This window comes from Bos indicus, chromosome 3 (assembly GCF_029378745.1).
Source record: "Bos indicus isolate NIAB-ARS_2022 breed Sahiwal x Tharparkar chromosome 3, NIAB-ARS_B.indTharparkar_mat_pri_1.0, whole genome shotgun sequence".
Taxonomy (NCBI): domain Eukaryota; kingdom Metazoa; phylum Chordata; class Mammalia; order Artiodactyla; family Bovidae; genus Bos; species Bos indicus.
This window is the reverse complement of record NC_091762.1, coordinates 67,437,187-67,462,974: the sequence shown is the minus strand read 5'-3', so window position 1 is coordinate 67,462,974 and position 25,788 is coordinate 67,437,187. Positions and strand designations below refer to the sequence as shown.

The 25,788-nt window shown below is 41.7% G+C and overlaps 1 protein-coding gene across 3 annotated transcripts in view; it reads left to right on the top strand.

The window, feature by feature from the left end:
• The window catches only part of AK5 (adenylate kinase 5), a 255,871-nt gene that overhangs the window by 162,084 nt on the left and 67,999 nt on the right, over window positions 1-25,788 (top strand). The window lies entirely within an intron of this gene.

The following is a 25,788-nucleotide window of genomic DNA, read 5'->3' as shown; positions in this document are numbered from 1 at the left end:
TCAACTCTAAAGTGCAAATGTTTTTAGAAACAATGGCACAGGTAAGGACTGTAGACTGCCTCCATGTAACATTTCTGCATTTTTTCTAAATCAAGCTCTGTCCTTGTAGTTTATGGAAGTTTCATTCTCAGTCATGTTATGAGGAGCCCCTTCTTCCTGTCCTTCAGGGCCTTACTAGAGTCTGAGAAGACTTACCCAGTCCAAAAAGTAAGAGGCTTCCGGTTTTCACCTCTTCATGGTCTTTATGAGATGGTTTATTGTTCACACCTGAGTGACCCACTCAAAAGTGGACCACTCCACTCACAGCAGACACAGTACTGGGACCAGCTGCAGTATTCGGGGAGTTGAGATCCCAGCCATTCACCTGCTAAACCCACTTTTGGTCTTGGGGTTTCCTGGAACTGTTGGCATGGGAGTGAGTCAAGTTTCCTCCATTCACAAACTACAACTCTCTCTAATGCTGAAATAGTCTCTCTCTCATGGCTGGGAAAGGTAGTATTGGCCCATTTCTTTCTCCTCCAATAGAATAGAATTCCTATTCTAATGACACCCTTTCTTGGACAGTATTACTCCTAGAACCTAGCATTCTCTTATTTATTTACACTTGTTTTTGTAGTGAACCAACAAAAGACATGGTTAGTTTTTCGTCACATATCTGACTAGCTTTATTTCTGGAGATTTTAATCATTTTGATTTTCATCAGATTTTATTTACTCTAAAAATGCTTATTTTCAAATGACATATATTTAAATCCTGTAAATCAGACTACAGCTATCTGGTTGACTTTGTTTTCCAAAGAGATTTTGAATAGATTTGCCAAAGCAGAAAATTAATATTTATTACCAAGAGAAAAAAATCATTGTCCAGCAAAGTCAAGTTGAATAGATAACACTTCTTGCTACTTGCAGTTCTTCACTATGGAGAGCAAAGGCTGGGCAAAGCCATGCTTTAAAAGCTCTCCAGGTGATTCTAATGTGCAGCTGGGACGAGACCCACTGCCACTAGCTAAGAAGGCTGAGGGTGAAAGGGATGAAGTGCACAAAAGTAGTAGAGAAGATCAAAAGCCCCAGCAGTGGTGGTTTCCAAAGTGTAAGAAAAGATGATCTTTTCAAATTCATTTAAATGTGAAAAATGTGTGCCAATTCCTGACGGTGACCCTAAGTCAGAGTAAATGTAAGTGAGCTGCCAGGAATTTTGCAAGTTCCATACAGTTTTTGCTGGGAGTAGAAAGCAGTGTCTGGTTGAGAAGCTCCTAAAACAGCAAATAATTTCTCAAGATTTAACAGTTTTTAAATAACAACAAAGATTAGATGCTAGTCTCTGAACCTGTAGGAAACCTAGACTAAACCCCGACCCAATGGCCACTTCCCCTCTGAGCAGGGAAAGGTCTCATTTGGCATCGGCCCCAGTAAGGGAGGTTAGCAGACTGGGTTACACCAGCCAGGACAGAGCCACCTGGACATGGAAACATTCCTGCATCTTTAACCTTGAGCTGGGGCTTGGAGGATGGGTAAGATTTGACCAGGCAGAGACCATGTGTGTGGGAAAGAGAGGACATGTAAAAGCATGGACTTGAAAGAACGAGCAGGGCCCACATTTCCAAGTAAGATTGCTAAGCCTCCCAACTTGCCGAGGGCTGTCCTGATTTTAAAGCTGAGAGTTCCACATGCTGGGAACCCCTTGGTCTTGGCAGACAGGGATGGTTAGTCACTCTAGTCTCAAAGAACCATGAGGAGTGGTACCCAGGGCATCATTGACATCTAAATCCTGCTCTTCTCACCTGCCCAGTGCAGCCTGTTCTGAAGGCCAATACAGTTCCTCCATGTGGGCATGTTCGACCCTGTTTCCAGTGTCTGTGATCTGAGGTCTTCCTCTCTAAAGTTTCCTTTTCTAGCACACATCCTATAATAGCTTCCCTAAAAAGAGCCAATGGAAGGTAAAAATTCTGTCTTCCATTACTAAATGGTTCCATTCCTTCCTCATAATTTTTTGATAGGTTAAAGAAAGAAAGAAAGTGAAGTCGCTCAGTTGTGTCCAACTCTTTGCAACCCCATGGACTGTAGCCCACCAGGCTCCTCCATCCATGGGATTTTCCAGGCAAAAGTACTGGAGAGGGTTGCCATTTCCTTCTCCAGGGGATCTTCCCGACCCAGGGATCCAACCCAGGTCTCCCGCATTGTAGGCAGATGCCTTACCGTCTGAGCCACCAGGGAAGTCATAGATTACTGGGTATTTAATCCAAGGGTAGCAGTCAGCTTTTGCCAAAATGTTAAAGGCACGAAACCATTTTCTTCTGCCTTGCCGAATTGCAGTCTGGGGTTATTCCGATTTCCCATTCTCTGTCATTGTGACCTGGGGCATCCCACCCTCTCCTAATCTGTGGAAGTTTTTAAAGATCTGAAGTTTCACAGTGATGTCCATTGCTGTGGATCTTCTTTCATTCATTTCAAGGTGGAGACTCAGGTCCTTCAACCTTGTAACATTTTATAGTCTTTATTTTTTTGGATCATTTTCTACCCTCTGCTATCTCTGTTCTTGCTTTTTAGTTCATCCTCCTTTTTTTGGCTGTACCATGCAGCATGTGGGGTCTTAGCTCTCCAAGCAGAGATTGAACTCACACTCTCTGCGTTGGAAGTCTTAACCACTGACCCACCAGGGAAGTCCTCTGTTCTTGCTCTTTAGATTTGGATGTTAGGCTTCCTGAACTGATCCTCTCATTCTCTTCTCCCATTTTTCACCTCTTAACTTTTCTGTTACATTTTGCTTTCTGGGAAATTCCTTAACCTTACCTTCCAATTGTTCTTCTGAATTTATTTCAGTGATCATATTTTTAATTTTAAAGAGCATTTTCGTCTTCTTTAACTGTTCCTTTTACACACCATAGTTTTTAATTTGGGGGTTTTAATATCATCTTTTTTTTTTGAGAAGAATAATGTTTAGATTACTTTCTAACTTTTCCTCATTTCTTGCATGATTTTTATTTCCTTTGGGTATATTCTGTTTATTTTGATCCCTTTCTCTCATATTCAAAGTTTCCTCCTAAATTTTGGGACCCACGGTTGTCCATTTATAATAAAGGTGAGTCCAGTTAACAGCTCTGGTGCATGGGGGCTCATCCACTGGCAGGTTTTAGCCCAGCATGGTCAGGCATTGTGTTCGTTTCCTGCTACTGCTATAACAAATTACCGCAGACTTAGTGACTTAAAACTGCACAAATATATCATCTTATAGTTCTGGGGTCAGCAGTTCTTAAAGGCAAGATATCTACAGAGCTCCCTTCCTTGTGCAGGCTCTAGAGGAGAATCTATTTCTTTGCCTTTTCCAATTTCCAGGGACTGCCTGTATTCCTTAGCTTGTGGCCTTTCCTCTGCCTTCAAGATTAAATCTATGCATACCTTTCCCTCCCTGCTTCCCTCTCTGACAAGGGTTTCTTTCTTATGTCTCCTATTCTGACTCTAACCATTCTACCTTTCTCTTTAAGAATTCACCTGGTTATATCCACCCCCTACAACTTCTGAGTCAATAAGTCTGAGATACTGTCCAAGAACATGCATTTCCTACAAGTTCCCAGGTGATGTTGATGATTCTGGTCCAGGAACCACACACTTTGAGAACTACATACAGATTTAACATATGAGCATCATCTTGTTCACCTCTGTATCCCCAGCAGCTAGCATAGTATTGAGCACATAGTAAGGCCTCCATATATGGTACCTATCATTATTATCTTTATTAAGATAAAGAGTTGGGGAAGGAAGCAGGAAGAAGAGATACTATTTAAATTTGTCTTAAGTTTATTGAACTAGGAAATAGTTGGCTAAAGATCTATATGACTTTTGAATCTTAAAATTTTAATTACATTTTAAAATTAAATTTTTTAAAGTTTATCCTATTTTAGCCTCCAATTAAAATAAATTAATTTTTAATTAAGATTTTAGAATTTAAACCTTAATTTAATTTTTTAATTAAGATAAAATTTACAAACAATAAAATTCACTCTTTAAAAAGTGGAAAAAAATGTATCCTATTTTAGAGAAATAAAGCTTACAATCTTTTGTCTGATACAATGCAAGTATCAAGTGGAAACACTGACATTCAAAGAAATCTATAAAGGCTCTAAATCTTAGTCTTATAATGAGCAGAGTGCTCATTTCAGGCTTCAGGTACATCCAGAATCTCAAAGATATGACGCAATTCTACATCTTACCCAAGAATGTACATATAAATTTCTTTAATAAAAGAGTCATCAAGATGGAAAAACAGAACATTTTCACATGCAGGCTTTGTGTCCAATGGATGCTGATAAGGTGACTCAGACCTTACAGAATAGGTCACCATACGTGCAAAACAAGCCAAGGGGTAAATGACAGGTTATATCACTCCTAGCTTCATTTCCTAGCAAAAGATAAATCCAAAGAAAAGCTTTTAAAGTGATAGTAAATGTCACAGGAAATACACAAAGCAAGACAAAGAATGGATATTCGTATGTAGACCTGCTGCTCCATCATTTAAACAGAGATTTGTTACCAAATCAATATTAGAATGTACATTTGTTTGCTCCCATACATTAGCATCAATAAAAATAAAAAAACATAATACTTATTGTCTTCTGGAAGTTAAGTTGCCAATCCTGTCAATCGAATTTCAAGTTGGTTTAAAATGATTCAGAGGGTCAATCAAAGTGTTCTAGGAACATCCTTTGAAGAACTGGAGGTTTTCTTCGTAGGACAGTGAGTAGTCTTTGGAAAGACTTTCTGACTTTCTGTTTTCTAAGACTATTCCCTGTTTTTCTAAGGTCCATGAGTTCTTACCTATTAAAAACTCATAGACAGGAGACCAGATGGTCTATACATTTCTATAAAAATGGGGTCACAGTATTTCTACTCTTTAGTTGCCAATTTATTCACATGATATCATGTTGTGAGCCTCCTTCAATATTAATCAATATGCTTTCTCACCATTTTTGAGTAGTTGCACAAAAGTAGAAAAAAATGATAATTTGGGAACTTTGTAGGTCTCTATGCCTTAAAATAATAAAACTGGTGTTGCTAAAAATATTCTTGAGATTAGCTAAGAATATTATTACTAATAACTTGAACTCTGCTTTAATGAAGAAAAGTAACTTATATCAGTTCTGTGTAAACTAGAACCTCTGCACTCCTTCAGGTTATCTGAAAATTTATTCTCTTGACTAATTTAATTGTGTCCCTGCTGCTTTATTTGCAGTTTTGCATCAAATCCTTTTTTAAAATGGCATACAAAAAGTCCAACCCTAATGGATAATCCTATGAGATTATCATAAGTACAGATTAATTGGGTGTGAATCAATGAACTACTTCAAAAAATTATAGGAAAATGTCGGAGGGAGGGCCTTCTTCCCTTCTAATGTTTGAAGGGAGCGCAATAACTAGCACCCCTTCTCCCTTCTGGACTTCTGAACAATTGAGAAGTTCCCCAAAACACTCCCCTTCTCTAGAGAAAAGTGAGTGGTCAGAGCTTAGCGGAGTTAGTCTGGCAATAAGTTAGGCTCACGTTGATTTCGTGCTTTACAAGTTTTATTAAGCATCCATCTGAGTCAAGAAAATGCTGATATGGCAATTCAACAACTGTATACTGAACATCCTCTAAATGTCAGGCACAATGCCAAATTCTGGGGTTATCAAACTTAAGATTCTTTTAGTCCTCACCTTCAAAGATCTCGGTCTCTTGGGAAAGGCAAGCATGTTACAAAAATGTGAGTACCTTAGTTAAGATTCATTTAGTTGCTGGTTACAAAAACCTGTGTAAACTAGCTTCAGCAAAGGTTAAACTTATTCTAAAGCTTTGGGAATCTCACACGTCCAAAGAATGTACCTGAGCAGTAGGAACAATGCTGAACTAGCGACTGAAGGACCATTAAGAATTTTCTTCCAGTGTATGTCTGCACCCTGCTGTGCGTTATCTTCTCTTCTCTCTTTGCAGACCTGTTTCTTTTACTGGTCATATTTACATGGTGGTCTACCAACTGGTCTGGCTAACACAGAAGCCAATCTCTCTGTGTCTGTATTCAGAGAGAAGGATGTCTGATTGTGGTTTCAGTGCACTCCAGACCCAGTCACCTGTGGCCAGTGTCCCATTTTTACTGGCAGAATGGGTGCTGAGCAGAGAGTCCTATAGATGTCCATTATACTAAGAAATTAAAGACATGCTCTGAGTTAATGAAGAGGGAACCACTTTGTCTTTTTTGTTCAAGGCACCGTGAAAGATGAGAAGATAAAATACACAACTAACTGTAATATAGGACAGACCATGGTGTAGTGTACAATATCACAGAAATATGACATTCTCTACAAGCACGTCAGAGAAGGAGATTAATCCCAATGAGAGGAAGGAGAAAGATTCTTGAGTTTGGTCTTAAAATGGGTCTTCTAACAAGAGGAGTTGTAGGAAGCTAGGCAGGTCATTCTTAGTAAAGATAAAAGGCTGAATACTGAGGTTGGAAATGGCCATGCCCACCAGGAACAGCCAGGGGCAGGTGGAGCAGACAGTGACACAGATGAGCCTGGAGTGGTGTTGTTGACTGGCTGGCAGCCCTGAATCCTGATGAAATTTCTAAACCCTGTCTCCCCAGACATATTTTTCTTATTCATGAAAGCAAAGTGCTGCCACTTCAGGGTCCTATGGAGAAAGAATACTGATACCAGGCCAGGAGAAAAAAGCAGCAGCTCAAGATTACCTTTTTTAAAAGCTCACTGCCACTTTCAGGAGATGAAAAATGTGTATCTGCAATTCACTGAAGGCAATGAGTAGTCTGTTCTTGAGTTACTGTGGCAACTGCTCAATTAAGTGAAAAAAAAAAAGAAGAAACAAATGTACTCTAGCTGTTCTTGAGCTTAACATTCTTTTTCTAAAAAGAAAGAAAGATGGTAGGCAATGTGTGTGGTGGGTTATTTTTCCCAAGGCTTTCCTAAGACTCTGCACTTCTTCACTTTGCATTTCAAGCTTGTGTCCCGTCCTCCCCTCCCTGCCAAGCTGGATGCTAGGCCTGCTAAGGTTGGGAACATAAGCCCCAGATTTCATCTCAGAGTTTTCTGGGGTAATGTTTGCTTCCATCCAGCTTCTACCAAAGGCCACTTGGGTAGATTTCAGTTTTTAAGGTGGTGGAGTGGAGCCAGTAGGGGAAGAATAGGTAAGAGTAGTGGGTGGGGTGGGTTCTAGCACTGGATTTGACCCCAGACTTATAACCTCCAACAAGAGATGTGACTTTTCTGAAGACACAAAAAATAACTCCTGCCTTGACATATTATACTAAGAAACGAAGGCTATAATAACACCTTGCTGCTGCTGCTCACCACTTCAGTCGTGTCCGACTCTGTGCAACCCTGTGGACTATAGCCCACCAGGCTCCTCTGTCCATGGGATTCTCCAGGCAAGAGTAGTGGAGTGGATTGCCATGCTCTTCTCAATAAAACCTTAGCTATGTACAATAATTTGCTGTTTACTTCCAATCATCTCATTGCTTCTGAGCCGCCACCCTCTGGCCTGGGCTGTTCTCATCACTTTAGACAGAAGGACACCTCCAAACCATGGATCATGGAATGATCTCAATACAACAGAGCACCTGTCATGTCACTTCCTACCTTACAGCCCTCAGTGCCTCTCTGCCCTCTGCTCCTAGGACAAGACCTGTGTCCTCACCATGGCCCCGAGGCCTCACTGTGGCCCTGAGGCCCTGCCGGATGGCTCCGTGCACAGGCTCCCATCTTCCTGACTCTGTGTCCAGCCCGACTGGCCTCCTTCAGCTCCTCTTGGGTGGCGGCTGCTCCTCTTTCGCAATAGCTGAGGACTCTTCTTGAGACACCCACCTTCCCCCCCTTTCCCACTTGTCCAGCTTAGCACCCACTCCCTAACCCCAGTGCACAACGGAGCACCTATAATTTTCCTAGAACCCTGTCTTATATAGATCTGTATTTAATGATTTAATATTTGTATATACTGTGAAAAGACCACCAGAATAAATCTAATTAGCATCCATCACCACACATAGTTACAAATACTTTTTCTTCTAATGAGAACTTTTAAGATCTACTCTCTTAGTAGCTTTCAAATAAACAATACAATATTATTAGCTATAGTCACCACGCTCTACATCCCTGCTGCTGCTGCTGCTGCTAAGTCGCTTCAGTTGTGTCCGACTCTGTGCCACCCCATAGATGGCAGTCCACTAGGCTCCTTTGTCCCTGGGATTACATCCCTAGGACTTAGTATAACTGTAAGTTTGTACCTTTTACCTGGAATTTATACCTTTGCCCATTCATATGTTAATTACTTACCCAGTTATTTTTCTAAAATAAATACCAATGTGTCAAATCCATGATTTAATCTCCTCCATATGTATTCTTCTTCAGGACTTTTAATTTTTTTATTTTAGTTCATATGCAGTAAAGACATGAAGAGACAATGATAAGGAATGATTTCAACCTTTACAACATTTCTCATTATCCTCTGACGTTTCACGTCCTTCCACTTCAGCAGAAGGAGATCATCTGAGCTCATAAGATGTGTTCAATCTGACCAGTCTGGCCCCTCTCCCAAAGCAGAGAAGTTTCACAATCAATAAGCACACTGCATTGAAACCTTGCCCTTTCTCTTCAGACCTCATCCGATTCTTGAAACAGTATCCGATTCTCTAAACAGTCTCATTGTATAAGTAGGAAAGAAATGGTGGTTCCTAGGATGGGAGGCAGAAAGCAGCAGCAGAAGAGAGGCTTACATGCTGAGGCTGGGTCAAATCTGGGCTAGAGGCCTGGCCTGAAAACATGCATGGATAAGCAAGCAGGCACCAGGCTTATAAACACAGGGTGTATTTATTCAGAATAGGTGAGGGCAGGAGTGTGGAGAGAGTGCTGTCTGACTAAAACCACAGAAGTGGCATTTGCAAAAGCTGTAAAACTCTCATCTGCTTCCCCCTACACACATAGTTTCTTTATTTTCTATCCTGAATATTTAATAGGGGAAAAAAAGTTGACGAAACTTCACAAGCCACTTTCCCCAGGTGGTGCTAGTGGTAAAGAATCCACCTGCCAATGCAGGAGATGCAAGAGATGCAGGTTCAATCCCTGGGTCAGGAGGACCCTCTAGAGAAGGATGGCAACTCACTCCAGTATTCTTGCCTGGAGAATTCCATGGACAGAGGAGCCTGGTAGGCTATAGTCCATGGGGCTGCAGAGAGTCTGACACGACTAAGTGACTGAGCACACACCTTATGAAGACAGACCACTGCTAACTCATTAAGTGCCTTTGTGTAAACTAGAAAAAGCCCGCCCCCATTCTAGACACACACATTCTTGAGGATGCACAGGTTGGTGAGTGGATTCAGGCCCCACTCCCCTCCCAGCAGAATATTTGGACAGTGCACAACTGCAGAACTGTACAAGGCAGCCATGCCTCAGAGACAGGTCACCTCCCATTTGCAGCCACAGGGAAAGGGCTGTCGTCTCTCAGCAGCAGCAGTTCAGCCCTTCATTTTGAATGCCCCAGCTTTGAAGAGTTAACTTCTCTAATACACTTGTCCTACCTGAATCTCCTTTATCTCTGCTTTGGCAGTTGTTTCTTTTTTCTGCACACCATTCGGTCTGAGGGCCTTTGAGCAGTAGTAAAGAGCAGGCTGATTTTCTTGGCTCCTACATCTGTTTGCTTTTTAGTATTGGGTTGGATGTGTGCTTTTCCAATTCAGTGTTAACAGTCTCTTTTAAGTATCCCCCTAATAGTCTTTGTCAAGGCCTTTTCAGAAGATAATAAAATGTTTCTCTTTTCCTCCTGTGAAACTTTGTACTAAGATTTTAAAACAAAGAAGCAATGTGAAGTACAGAGTGCTCCAGGAGGCACACAGCTATGTCACTCCAGAAACCAGTGTGTCAGCACTCACCTGCGTTGTCTTGGGGAAATTACAACAGCCGCAGTGAAGAGGGCAGAGTCCTGGCCTGAAGAATTTCCAAATACTGTTTTAAAACAAGAGGTGCTATGTGTCAGTGAATTACTGCTGTGAAACTGCCCAGAACTTAAAATAACATCCATCTACTATTTCTCTTGCTTCCCTTGTAGCTCAGACTGTAAAGAATCTGCCTGCAATGTGGCACACTTGGGTTTGATCCCTGGGTCTGGAAGATCCCCCGGAGAGGGCAATGACTACCCAACTCCAGTATTCTTGCCTGGAGAATCCCATGGACAGAGAAGCCTGGTGGGCTACAGTCCACGGGATCACAAAGAGTAGGACACCACCGAGTGACTAACACACTTTGAGACACTGGGGCTGGCTGAGCAGATCCCCTGATAAAGGTTGTACTCAGCTGGGCTCACTCACAGTGTGATGGTTTTATGCGTTAACTTGCCTAAGCTATGCTGCTGCTGCTAAGTTGCTTCAGTCATGTCCAACTGTCTGCGACCCCATAGACAGCAGCCCACCAGGCTCCTCCGTCCCTGGGATTCTCCAGGCAAGAATACTGCAGTGGGTTGCCATTTCCTTCTCCAATGCAGGCATGCATGCTAAGTCACTTCAGTCATGTCCTATGTGTGTGACCCTATGGACAGCAGCCCACCCAGGCTCTTCTGTCCACAGGATTCTCTAGGCAAGAATACTGGAGTGGGTTGCCATTTCCTTCTCCAGGCTAAGCTATAGCCCCCTGTTATTTAATTGAACACCAATCCAGACATTACAGGGAAGATATTTTGTAGATATGGTTAACATATGAAATCAGTTGGAACTTCCCTGGAAGTCTAGTGGTTAAGACTCCATGTTTCCAAAGCAGAGGGTATGGGTTCCATACCTGGTTGGGGAACTAAGATCCCACATGCCATGCAGCACAGCTGGGGGAAAAAAATCTGCAATCAGTTGACTTTATGTAATGAAAATTATCTTTTTAAAAATTGAGATATAATTGACATATAATATTGCGTTAGTTTTAGGTATGCAACATTATAATTTGATATATCTTGCAAAATGATCACTGCAATAACTCTAGCTAACATTCATAACCACACATAGGTAACAGTTTTATTTTGTGATGACATTTAATATCTATTCTCTTAGTATCTGTCAAAGAGAAATTCAATATTGTTACTGTATATACGTCTTCAGGGCTTATTTATCTTAGAGCTGAAAATTTTGACTTTTGTCTTCACCCATTTTATCCATCCTACTATGACAACTACCAGTCTGTTCTCTTTATTAGTGGGTTTTTTTTTTTTAGATTCCATATATAAGTGAGATCATACAGTATTTGTCTTTCTCTCTCTGATTTATTTCACTTAGCATATGCTCTCAAGATCCATCCATGTTGTTGCAAATGGCAGGACTTCCTTCTTCTTATAGGGAATAATATTCTATTTTGAGTATATACCACATTTTCTTTGTCTATTCATCTATCAATGGACAGTGACACTGTTTCCTTATCTTGGCTATTGTGGATAATGCCATGATAAACATAGGAGTGCAGTATCTCTTCAAGAGAGTGATTTTATCTCCTTCATATAAAAACCCCAAAGTAGAATTGCTGGATTGTATAGTGATCCTATTTTTATATCTTGAGGTCCCTCCATACTGTTTTCCATAGTGGCCACACCAATTTACATTCTCACCAATAGTGAGATTAACCTTGATAATAGGGGTGAGCCTCATACAATCAGTTGAAAGTCCTTAAGAGCAAAACTGAGGTTTCCCTGAGGAAAAGGAGATTCTGTGGTCTCCAGTGTCACCTCCTGCCCTAGAGTTTCCAGCCTGCCAACCTGTCCCTTAGATTTTAGAGCTGCCTAACCACCCCCACTGTTATGTAAGCTAATTCCTTGTAGTAAATCTCTGCTGGAGATAGAGATACATAGGTGGAGTTACATCCTACTGGTTCTGTTTCTTTACAGAACTCTAACTGTTCAGCTGCCGGGTCAGCCTGGGCCCGGCTGGTCTAGGATGGCCTCTCTGGGATGAATGGAACTGTTCCACATGGTGTCCCATCCTCAGACAGGTTACCTCAGATTTACCCTCATGGTGAGGGGAAGGGCAAGGGAGAATGTGGAAGCATGCCAGGTTCTCAAAGTGTAGCCTCAGAAATGGCACACCAGCATCTCTTCCTCAATCTGTTGGCTAAAGCTAGGCCAACTGGCACAGATTCAAGGCTGCAGAATAAGACTCACCTCTCAAGGAGAGGATATGAAGGGCAAGAATGCAGGCAAGAGTGAACATGTGAGGCTGCAGCTGCCACTAACCTATCACAGACTGACATGATGATGCAGAAAAGGACCAACAGCGAAATTATCTTGTAACAATAAACACTACAACTGTAGTTAGATAATTAATAAGGACCTGATGTATAGCACAGGCCATATTCTGTAATGGCCTATATGGGGAAAGAATCTTTACAAAAGAGTGGGTTTATGTGTATACATAACTGATTCACTTTGCTATATACCTGAAACTAGTACAACACTGTAAATCAATGACACTCCAATAAAAAATTTTTACTAAATTATTTTTAACAACCAATATGCCTTTTCCCTCTTTTGAAGGCAATAAAATTATAAACTAAAATATTCAGAGCCTTAATTTTTGCACTCGTAAATGGAGGGTAGTAAAGCTGCTTCATGGTATTAGCATAAGAATAATGAGGTATCCGTGAAAGCATCTGCTATAGTGCCTGGCAGGAGCTCAGCACATGATATTTCTCTTTGATAGCAACACTTGAGAACTACCGCATGCTAGAAAAGAGAGGGCAAATATATTTGAGGCACAAGACTAGAAAAAATTTAAAGTGTTTTTGTAGCCTCAATATGTATAGGTAGAAAGAGTGGATTAGGAAAATGAATGTATATACTAAAAAAAGAAGAAAGAAAATGAATGTATATATAAAAAAGAAGAAAATCTTCTCATTTGTAACAAGGATGAACCTTGGGGGCATTGTGCTAAGTGAAATAAACCAGACGGAGAAAGACAAGTACTATATGACTTTAGTTATATGCTGAATCAAAAAGCGAATTCATAGATACAGAGAACAGATTGGTGGTTGCCAGAGATATGAGGTAGGATCAAAAGATTCAAACTTCCAGTTAGAGAATAAGTAAGTAATAGGGATGTAAAGTTTAGCATGGTGACTATAGTTAATAACACTATATTGCATACTTGAAAGTTGCTAAGTGAGTACATCCTATAAGTTATTTTCACTATGGTGACAAATGCTAACTAGATTTATTATAGTATCATTTTGCAATAAATACAAATATCAAATCATTACATTGTACACCTGAAACTACTCTAATGTTATATGTCAACTGAACTTCAATAAAAAAAAATTCATAGGTAAAAGTCATTTTTAATATAAAATAATTATTTAACAAAAAACTCAGCCAATATATGGTGATTCCAAAACAGTTTTTGAATTTGCAGGGAAAAAAACACCATATGGATACAAACAATCCAAACCCCATAATTTGTCTCTGTGGTTTTGAATTTTCTTATTTTAATGGCACATTTAGAAGCTATAATTTTTAATTTTGCGGGGAGGGGGCTGTGCAGGGTCTTCACTGCTGCACATGGGCTTTCTCTAGTTGCGGTGAGCAGGCTTCTCACTGCTATGGCTTCTCTTGTCTAGCACGGGCTCTAGGGCATTCGGGGCTTCAGTAGTTGTGGCCCATGGACTTTGTTACCCCCATGGCATGTGGCACCTTTTTCAATAAGCTGATGTGATGAGAAAATTAAGTGAGATAATGCCCAATAAATGTAGTTATTGTTATAACCAATATGATAAAATGATGGAAGTGTTATTTCAGGGTTTAGAATGCACTGAAATGCTTTTTTAAAAATCATCTCCAGGACTTCCCTGGCATTCCAGTGGTTCAGAATCCACCTTGCAATGCAGGGGACACAGGTTCAATCCCTGGTCAGGAGCTAAGATCCCACATGCCAAAGGGCAACAAAGCCTGTGCCCACAACTAGAGAAGCCCACACATTACAGCAAAAGATCATACATGCCACAGCTAAGACCTGGCACAGCCAAATAAACAAATAAATAAATGTTAAAAAAACATCTCCACTGCCTACGTAACTCGCCTGTTAGTACTTTCACCCCAAAAACTAACCCTGCACATTGGGGTGTTATTGTGCCAGCACACTGGGGTGTCTAGACACACAGATTCTGTGCCTGCAGTAGTCTGGAGGTTCATCTGTGAACTATCGAAATTGCTGAGCTTAGTCTGTCCTCAAAGAGCCATTTTTGTCGATGCAAAGAACTATTACCACACAGAGTAGCATTACGTAAACAACTCACAACAAATTAAGTTGATAATAAGGAACATGAAGGAATCATAATGTGTAATAAAAAGCAAGAATGGCAGCAACAAAGCATCCTTCCCAAAAACCGTGAGACTGCCAGTTTTAGCACATGCTCATGCCAGGCCTGTCCCACAGCCAAGTTCTTAGAGTACTGAACTAGAGTCCGCCAGGAGGCTGGTTCTTTCCCATCTGCCCTCCTCAGCCTGTGAGTAGCATCTCCCTTCAAGGTCGCACAATTGTCCCTTCAAATAGTGCTTCCTCACACAACCATATGCAAAAATGGAATGGATATGAAGTGAATTTCCCCATGCATGTCGTTCTCTCGTCTTAATAGGGAGAAAATCTGTCCTCTGAAGCCTCCCCTGCCCCCCAAAAAGATTGCTTTTTCACACCCTTTTGACCTAGAATTGGTCACAGGCCCATGCCCATAATGCAGAGGATGGGAAAGCAAGTATTTGGCATTTTCAGCATCTGAAGAGGGAGCTGGCTCTGCCTGAAAGAAGGTGGGCTGTTGAGTAGGGATCAAGGACTGTCTGCCAAGGGAGGTTGGGAGGAGGGCAGAAGAGGTGGCCCTGGCAGGACTCCAGTGCCTCCCATCCTACCTCCACTAAGAGGTAGCTCCATTCTTCTTCCATATAGAATCCTGCTCGAATAAATGTTTCCATGGATAAACAGCATTTGTAACGCTTTGTTACAAACTCAAACACCTAATATACTCAGTAAGTCAAGATTATTTATTTACTATTACATTCCCAACATCTAGGACAGTTCCTAGCATGTAGAAGGAGCTTGTGTTCATTTCCTGTTGCTGCTATAGGCAGTAAAGAATCTGTCTGCAATGCAGGAGACGTGGGTTCGATTCCTTAGCAGGAAGATCCCCTGGAGTGGCAACCCACTCCAGTATTCTTGCCTAGAGAATCCCATGGACAGAGGATTCTGGAGTTATGGTTCATAGGGTCTCAAAAACAGAGTCAGACATGACTGGGCACACATTACTATTGTAACAAACTTGGTAGATTAAAAATATCACAAATTTGTCACCTTACATTTCTGGAGGTCAGAAATCCAAAATGGGTTCACTGGGCTAAAATCAGGGTGCCACTAAGTAACACTCCTGGAAGAACTATAAGAGAATCCTTTTCCTTACCTCTTTCTGCTTCTAGATGTTGCCCGCATTTCTTGGCTTGTAGGCTTCTTCCAGCAATAGCATCTCTCTGACGTCTTCTTCTGAATCACATCCTCTCTGATTGTGACCTTCCTGTCTCTCCCTTATAAGGATCCTTGTGGTTATATTAGATACACTCAGATAAACCAGGATGATTTCTCCATCTCAAGAGCCTTAACTTAAACATATCTGAAAGACACATTTGCCATGTAAGATAATGTATTCACAGCTTCCAAGAATTAGGCAGTGGGCATCTTTGAGGATGTGGACATCATTCTGTCTACCACAGAGCTCAATAAATATTTGTAGGATTGTTGAATGAACAGTAAAGTGTCAGCATTGGGTGCTGCTTTAGATGGCATCTAGTCTGACCTCCTACAAGGTCTAAGAATCTCTTCACTGGCAGACAGTTATTTCTCATCTGCTTGAATACTCCTGATGCTGGGGGCTCTCCACCTTCCAAATCAACCCTTCCACAATTGGACAGCTCTGAATCTTAGACATTTAATCCTTTCTTCCTTACCTTACTTCTGCCCTTCTATAATTCCAATTAAATATGTGGTGGTGGTGATTTGGTCGCCAAGTCATGTCCAACTCTTTGTGACCACACAGACTGTAGCCAGCCAGGCTCCTCTGTCCATGGGATGTTCCAGGCAAGAATACCACAGTGGGTTGTCATATCCTCCTCCAGGAGATCTTCCTGATCCAAGGAGTGAACCCACATCTCCTGCACTGGCAGGAAGATTCTTTACTAACTGAGGCACCTTCTGCCTTTCTTTCTGGAGAGTTCTATACATTATATCTTTTATATGACTGTTCTTAAAGAAAAAAAACTGACTTACTGTATTTATCACTTAGAAATCTTTACTTTGCACAGCTCCATCTCAGTCATTGGGGGTACAAAAAAGATAAAAGACGGCCCCCTATCTTCAAGGGGGTTATTGTGAAAATGAATCCTGCACATAAAATGATGCAGTTAAAGTTAAACAAGGTCATTCTTGTTAAGTGCTCAGCATTGTGCCCGGCATGTAACAAGTGTTCCAAAAAATGTTACCCGCTCTTGTCACTGTTCTTACCATGCACAGATGCTCTGGGTCAAATGACTCATGTACCTGGAGTTTGCTGATAGAGCAGTGACTGGAGAGGGCTCAGGGAGGAGAGGAAATGGAAGGACAGGCAGAATATATCAATTAACAAACTTAGGCAGGACTTCCCTGATGGTCCAGTGGTTAAGACTCCATTCTTCCAATGCAGGGGGCAAGGTTTCGGGGAACTAAGAGCTCACATGCCTCATAGCAGAGTCAAAGAAAAAAAAAACTTAGGGCAAAGGGAAGCCATTTCAGGCTGGGCAAACATAGTAAGCAGGGAGTCAGAGGCCAGATTAAATGAGTCAAGTTCTAGGAAAATTAAGACTCATTTGTCTTATATAGAGTTGCTTGGGCAAAACAACATGAAATTTATCCAAGTTGTAGATACCAGCTATAGATAGCAAGTGCCCCACAGTCTCTCCACATTACTCTCTTCCTAAGCCCTTCCTGGGACTTGTAGACTCTATAGCCTAATGGTTTCAGGTCCAAGGAGTGTTTCTAATGAAACGAACACTTCTTTCAACCTGCCTCTTTGATTTCTGTCTCCAGCTGGGAGGTCACCTTCAGCTCCTCTTTGCTCTGTGCTCAGCGATCACTAACTGTGTCCCACTCCTCACCCAACCTTAACCCCTAAAACCTCAAGGAATTGAACACAGACGTTCAGGTGGATTATAACAAAAGTGAGAGAAGTTGAGGCAAGGTCAGAGCTGGACTGTGGGTGTGTGGATGGTCCCTGGAAAGCTGTTGTGTCTGTGTTAGTGATAAACATGAAATGCTTCAGATCACTGAGAAAGCAGGAGGCACATCTGTGACAAGCAGAGGACTCAGAAGGAAGAGGAACCAGAAGGAGTTAGCAAGGAGTCCTTCCAGCCTCCACTTGCTCACCCCATCCAGATCTGCCATCTCCCAGCCTTACTTCCTTTTAACAGAAAGCTGTGTACTTCTCAGTCACTCAGTCTTGTCCAACTGTTTGTGGCTTTGTGGACTGTAGCCCGCCAGGCTCCTCTGCCCATGGAATTTCCCAGGCAAGGATACTAGAGTGGCTTGCCATGCCCTCCTCCAAGGGATCTTCTTGATCCAGGGATTGAACAAGAGTCTCTTGCATTGGCAGGCAGATTCTTCACCACTAGTGCTGCCTGAGAAGCCCCTTTGACAGAAGGATAGTGAGACAAAGGATGATGACCCCGGGCAATATTTTTCTCCTTAGAAAATGCATAAACACACATGTTGCTAAGTTGCCTCTAAGTCGCTTTAGTCATGTCCAACTCTGTGCAACCCCATAGACGGCAGCCCACCAGGCTCCGCTGTCCCTGGGATTCTCCAGGCAAGAACACTGGAGTGGGTTGCCATTTCCTTCTCCAGTGCATGAAAGTGAAAAGTGAAAGTGAAGTCGCTCAGTCGTGTCCGACTCTTAGCGACCCCATGGACTACAGCCTGCCAGGCTCCTCCATCCATGGGATTTTCCAGTCAAGAGTACTGGAGTGGGGTGCCATTGGCATGTTTTATTCTGATAATTAACCTGATTGTCCATTTTGCTGAGACTGTCTCATAACAGTTGTAACCTCATAGCACCGCAGCACAAAAGTACTCAAGAGAGACTAGTGTCGCTATAGTGTCCAATGATTGACTCTAAGCTTTGCCATTCTATTTCTTTTATACAAAGAATCAGAAGACAAAAGTTCAGTTCAGTTCAGTCGCTCAGTCATGTCCGACTCTTTGCGACCCCATGGACTGCAGCATGCAAGGCCTCCCTGTCTATCACCAACTCCCGGAGCTTACTCAAACTCATGTCCATCGAGTCGGCGATGCCATTCAACCATCTCATCCTCTGTCGTCCCCTTGTCCTCCTGCCTTCAATGTTTCCCAACATCAGGGTCTTTTCCGATGAGTCAGTTCTTCACATTAGGTGGCCAAAATATTGGAGCTTCTGCTTTAGCATCAGTCCTTCCGGAGTGATTTCCTTTAGGATGGGTTAGTTCGATCTCCCTGCAGTCCAAGGGACTCTCAAGAGTCTTCTCCAACACCACACTTCAAAAGCACCAATTATTCGGTGCTCAGTTTTCTTTATAGTCCAACTCTCACAACTGTACATGACTACTGGAAAGACCATAGCCTTGACTAGACGGACCTTTGTTGGCAAAGTAACATCTCTACTTTTTAATATGCTGTCTAGGTTGGTCATAACTTTTCTTCCAAGGAGTAAGCATCTTTTAATTTCATGGCTGCAGTCACCATCTGCAGTGATTTTGGAGCCCTCAAAAATAAAGTCTGTCACTGTTTCCACTGTTTCCCCATCTATTTGCCATGAAGTGATGGGACCAGATGCCATGATCTTCGTTTTCTGAATGTTGAGTGTTAAATCAGCCTTTAAACTCTCCTCTTTCACTTTCATCAAGAGGCCCTTTAGTTCTTCTTCGCTTCTGCCATAAGGATGGTGTCATCTGTGTATCTGAAGTTATTGATATTTCTCCCAACAATCTTGATTCCAGCTTGTGCTTCATCCAGCCTGGTGTTTTGCATGATGTACTCTGCATATAAGTTAAATAAGCATGGTGACAATATACAGCCTTGACATACTCCTTTCCCAATTTGAAACCAGTCTGTTGTTCCATGTCCAGTTCTAAGTGTTGCTTCTTGACGTGCATACAGATTTCTCAGGAGGCAGCTAAGGTGGTAAGATTTCTCAGAAGGCAGTTAAGGCAGGTAAGACAAAAGTGGTAAAGACCAAATAACTCTCCTTGGTAAGACTCTAGTCAGGTGTGACTTTATGGTCAACAGTCACTTGAAATGAAATCAGGATGAGAACTTGACTCCCTTCTTTGAACAACCAGCCTTGCACAACCCTGGGACCATGTCTGGAGTGTGAAACCAAGACCAAGTGTTTCCTCCATGGTCTTCCAGCAATGACTTGAGTTGGACATATTTTTGAGCTGATGAAAACAGGAACTTATAGAAAAACATCAGGAAAAAGCCTCTTTCTTTAAAATTTCTTATTAGAGACACCAACATTTCAATTTATACCTAAACAAAGAAAATACCATTCCTCCTCAAGAACTAGATCTGTAAACCACTGTTTAAAGTAGTTCATGTAGAGAGACTGCAATTTAGTAAGATGGGAAAAAGGCTAAACTCACATCCCCTATATTTTTCCCTCCTTGTTTACTCAATTATACAAGTACTTCCACAACAAGCAGACCTCTAATTGTGTAGACTTCAGTGAAAGAGAAATGGAACTTGCTGTAAAATAAATTCTTGGGTGCAACTAAATTACATACCACTTCTCATACTTTTTTTTTTTAAATTGCACATTATTTTAAATGAAAACATGCTTTAGAAAAGAACTGTAAACACTCAAAGCATTTCTCAAGGACCAGTTTCCCTTCCTCCTGCTGATACAATAAAGCTATGTTCCATTTTCCAGTATTCTCCAGCTGAAGGTCTGAGTTATTTCAAAACTGCATTCACAGTTCTCCCAGTAAAACTTGAGAGTTCCACTTCCAAATCACTTAAGCAGAATCCAGCTTCAGTCCCTCTTTTAGCAAATGAATCTACCTTCGTGCCTATTCATGTGACATGACGAGTGTTCCCTACCCTCGTGTAGTGAAGTCGCTCGATACGCTCTGTCCTCCTCACTTGACACACGGACAAGTCATCACGCTCCTTCTGGGCAGCAGGAGAGGGGCTAGAACATGGGCTGGGGCATCAGGAAACCCCACTGGCTGTAGCCTCCTGCACAGTCCACCTAAGCTTTCTGAGCCTGAGTTTCCCTATCTGAAAAATGGGAAATAGCAAACCTGCGTACCTCCTAGTGTCTTCTAGGGAATCAAATGAGATCACACATGTTAAAAACACCCCAATAGCCACCCAAATAGCAGTTCCAATAACCATTTTAAAAATTGTTCCTGTGAGGTGCTTTGGTTGCTTTTGTTCCTTGAGTGGCATGGAGAAAAATAATCCAAAAAATCTCATTTTCAGGTCCCAAAATGGGGAAACGATACTATTTTGGTTGTTCTTTTTAAATTATTCTTTCTTCCTGTTAAGAGTCTGGTTCTCAGTGAGATGAACCCTTCTGAGAACTCCAGCACATTTTTGTGCCTCAACCCCAGCCTTGCTTCACTGCCGTTGCTTCTTATAAGCAGAGATAGTGTCGTTAGACAAATTTAAATAAAAAATCCTCACATGCTAGCTTTTATGATTTTCCCAGAACGTAGATGATCTACATAGTACTAGTTAAAGTGTGAAAAGGTTAGAAAAGATGCATCCTCATACTGTCTCAGAAACTACAGAATCTCTTTGAAATCCATTTTCTTAGATTAAAAAAAAAAAAAAAAAAAAAACTAGATTGGTATCTGTGCTCAGTGCCAGAGAAAGAAAATATTTTTTTCCTTACAATATTTGTGAATTTTGGAGCAAACAATTACTCACTGTGCCATTTTATTGTTATGTAAAACCTCTTTCTCGTAATCCCACTTGAAGCTTGAATCCCACATATTCTTTATGCCATGAAACACACACACTGTTTAAGACAAACAGGAACTAGAAAAACACTCCCCAAATGACCTACTACTTCTCTCTCCTTCCCAGGGGAGGTTTTGTTTTGTGGTCCCCAAAAAGGATTTTTAAAAATCAACATTGGCAGGCTTCCCTAGTGGTTAGAAGAATCCACCTACCAATGCAGGAGACATGGGTTCTATCCCTGATCTGGGAAGGAGCACCAAAGCCCGTGCACCACAGCTACTGAGCCTGTGCTCTGGAGCCCAGAAACTTCAACTACTAAGCCCAAATACCGCAACTACTGAAGCCCAGGCACCCTAGGGCCCATGCTCTGCAACAAGAGAAGCCGCCGCAATGTGAAGCCCACGTACCACAACTAGAGTAGCCCCCACTTCCCACAACTAGAGAGAGAAAAGCCTGCACAGGAAGGAGGAACCACAACAGCCAAATATATATATAATATATATATATATATATATATATATACATATACACATAAAAATATTTTAAAAAATCAACACCATCTACTGAAGGAGGGGCAGTAGAGGACCTGATGACATGACCACTCCCACAGTAAGAGGATGCTGATGTAGAATCTAGCTTGGTATCAGGGCACTGAAGTCAGTTCTCAGCCCACCTCTGGGCAGCAATGGAATCTCACGTATTGACACATCCCAGTCTAGCGGTACCACAGTACCTCAGTTGCATCATTCCTATCAGGGTTGCAGCAAGGATCCAGTGAGATCATACCAGTAGAAATGCTGCCAGAGCTGTGAAGCACTGTTTAAGTGACAGCCTCATCTTATGACATGATCTGCTTGTGACAATGCCCTGGTTCCGTAACCAGGAACAGACACCATGCTGCCATCAAAGCATGTTGAAGAACGAACGTAATGCCTTATGACTGGTGAAAATCTGTGAAGCTCTGTTGTTCTATTTTGATCTTGCCAACCAAAAATTCAATGATTCAAGGAACTGGGATGACAAAACATCCATACCTCAAGGTGGAGATGTAGGAGCACCAACCCAAAAGGAAAATATCCACACACACCAGATAGCTGCTCTTCTGACAAAGAATACCAGGATCCATCCAGCCTTGCAGAAGTAGCTTCTTGCCTATACATCCACAGAGGGAAGCAAAGTGGAATTCAGGTTGCTTTTACTCTCCTCCTGCATCTGGCATGACTGGGGAAGAGAGATAGAGACCAAAACACACATGTAGTCCAAATCTAGCTTCCTCATAATGCCATCAGTCCATTCCTGGCATTCTAAATGTGTCACTTCAACAGGATTTCTCACCAGCAATTGCCAACCTATTATCAAATATCTAGCACAAAAAGATGTGGCAACCTGAGTTGGTTTGGGGGGCCAGTGGTTTTGCTGCAGTTCTTCCCACCTTCTCCAGTATTAACTGTATCATCGCAGGCTTTGTCTTGGCTCCATACTCATGAGTGACAAATGGCACTTACATAAATCCGTACCTATATTTGTAGTGTCTCTTTTGTCAATTTGTTCAGTTTTGGTATCCTTCTTCATGCCCCCAAATTCTAGCTTACCTATAACACGTAACCACGCATTCAGACTTACAGATGACAAAGAGTTGAGTGGATGGAGCAGCAGCAAGGTAAAAGGCTGTAACCCCAAGAGGCACCCACAGGCATCCAGGGCAGAAACAGTGGGTTGTGTTTTCTCCAAGAACACCTCAATCGAGGTGCAGCTACAGTGGAACTGGATATGAACACCTTATCAGCCATTTCTCCTAGGGCTCATTTAACATTTTGCTTATATAAAGCTTTTATATAACCTTATATAATTTACATAACCTTATATAATTGACTTTCTGAAATTAGTGCTTTTACGCAAAACACACCTAGCATTTGAAAAGAAAGAAGCTAAGGCTTAGAGCCTCTGGAGGCTGTATGGCATCTTTTCACCAAAACCAGAAGTGGTTGCCTTTCACTAGTTGTTTCTCGTGTGTGTGTGTGTGAGTTCAAATAAATCTTTTCTACAAAAGATTCACACTGGAATCATGAAGTTTATTGAGCATCACTGGAAAATAACACCCTCCAACCAAACATCCTATTCACCTGGGCTTTCGTGTCAATGAGTGCAAGGCAGCACATTCCTGAGAGAGAGCTTTTGGCAGTTGTATCGATGCCCCCAGACGCCTGTTCACTATCAGTGCACTCATGGAAATGAAGCTGGGGCTCATTTGAGGCATTTGGGCAAACAGCATAGAAGGCTGTGAATAAGTGCTGTGGATATAAACAGGTCAGACTCAAGAGACCACATAGAGGTCAGATAGGCCCTTGTATAACCTGGTGCATTATTTTATGAATTCAGATTAACCCTAAACAAACTCCCAAGGCATGATAGCCAGACACAAGAAATGTCTGATACAATTGGGTATATAAGGTGGGTTTAAGTCTAATAATTCAATAATAATAATAATAAAAGTTGAAGGAGAGGACTCAGGGTCTCCTCTTAGCATTACCTGAATATATTCAATGTTTGTTTGAAAGCAATAATTAGAGTCTGATTAAACAGTCGTTTTCCACCAAAGGCTATTGAGCATCTTTCTGTGTAGCTGTATCTTAGGTAAACGTGTGAACTGTAATTGCTTCAATTAGGTCCCTGTCTCAAGTTGGCTTCCCTAGATGCAGAGCTTTCCATGAAGATTTTTGTGAGTGTGATATTAGGTGCGCTCTTGGGAGAGAGGAACAGATGCAGGAGAGGGCCGCAAGTGAGGACAGCTGGGTATTAGCTTCAGCTTGATCTCAAGGCGACCACTGGGGAGCAGCTTACACCAGAGTCATCCCAGCTTGAGGGAGGAACCAGACCCCTGCCTGCCCTTAAGCTGCAGGGGGATGGTGCAGTTACATGAGCATGAACTCTGGACACAGCCCAGGCTGAAAGCCCAGGCTTTGCTCCTCACTATGTGACTGTGTGTGTACACGCTCAGTCCCTTAATCATGTCCTACTCTTTTGTAACTCCATAAACTGTAGCCCACCAGGCTCCTCTGTCCATGAGATGTCCCAGGCAAGAATACTGGAGTGGGTTGCATTTCCTTCTCCAGGGCATCTTCCTGACCCAGGGATCAAACCTGAGTCTCCTGCAGTGGCAGGCAGAGTCTTTACTGCTGAGCTACCTGGGAAGCCCTTGGCCAGGTGAGCAACAGGACACTCACAGATCCATGATGGTAGCCAAGCTGATGGGACTAGCCAGGCTATATGGTAGGGGATGTGGTTTTCATCCCAACCCTGGCCTCACTAAGGACATGACGACATGGTCATGAACCCCTCACGTGACCACTAACTATCAATTTCCTCATCTGTAAAATAGGGACAGGGGATGGTAGAAATGGATTATACCATCCCTATACTTTCAGCTGAAAAATGAAATGATCTCAATAACAGAAGTAGGGGGAGGCTCACTGAGGAATAATAGACTTTTTTTCTATTCATGGAAAGGAGTTCATTAATGTAAATGTGTCCTTGAATAACCACTCCATTGAATCTTCTTCTCTCACCTGGAATAGCTCTGGATACACAGGCAAATCTAAGAAGACAGGCAGTAAAGTTGCCCTGAAGGCGTATGTTCTAAAAAAGGATTGCAACGCTCTGTTTTCAGACAAAGTGCTTTTGTGGCAGTTTATCTAAATGGAGCGTTAATGCAACCCAGCAACCTCATTTAACTGACTCCTATATCGTAGCAAATTAGAGGCAAGAGGCCAGAGCAAAGCATGAGCCAAAGGTTGTCCCTGAAAAACTATACAATCTCTAGGGAGAATGGTTTGGAAAATCTATCAGCTTATAAATATGTTTATTCTTTGCACAGCCCCCTCTCTGGGAATTTATCCTACAAGTATGTACATATGAAATGCCATTTATGTGAGTTTATTCTTTGTTCTACTTTTTGAAAAATAGTCCAAGATTGCAAGCAACTCAGTGGTCCATCAATAAAGAACTAGTTAGAAATAATAACAACTATGGTACCTTCCATACGGTAGAATACTGTGTAACCAAGAACATCTGTACTGGTACAGAAACTTCTCCAGAATATATTGATAAGTGAGAAAGCAAAGGGAAGAATAGTGTTATCATAGATTAGCATGTGTTTTATAAACATATGTGCACATGTAATGTTTGCTTCTTTCTGTGTAGTGGAGGGGATAAGATTCTATACTTACACTCAAGTGTATCCATAGATATCTGGAAATCAACTTTTGTGTGTATGGAAAGATAAAAAAAAAAAAAAAAACCCTGTGAGTGGTTACCTACAAGCAATGAGGAAGTGAGAAAATGGGGTGTATGGAGACACAGGTAGGAGTGAGGAATCTCACCAGTACCTCTTTTAAAACTAATTTTTATTGGAGTATAGTTACTTTAAATTGTTGTGTTAGTTTCTACTGTACAGCAAAATGAATCAGCCATACATATACACATATCCCCTCCCTTTTGGACTTCCTTCTCATTCAGGTCACCAGTCATTAATCACCAATGCAATTTTACAAATTTTCTTTCTGGATTTTTCCCCAAACATCATGTATTTTTCTATAAGGAGAATGGAGTAACTGTTTGATTAAAAATGAAAATGAAAATTTTAAAGGGAGGCAATCAAATCTGGTCATTCCAACTTCCTTTATTTCATGCTTTCGTTCCGGGATTAGCAAAGTATGGCTGGTGGCTAAATAGTGAGACCACATGGCTCCCAATGCTGAAAATGTTTACTCTCTGGTGCTTTC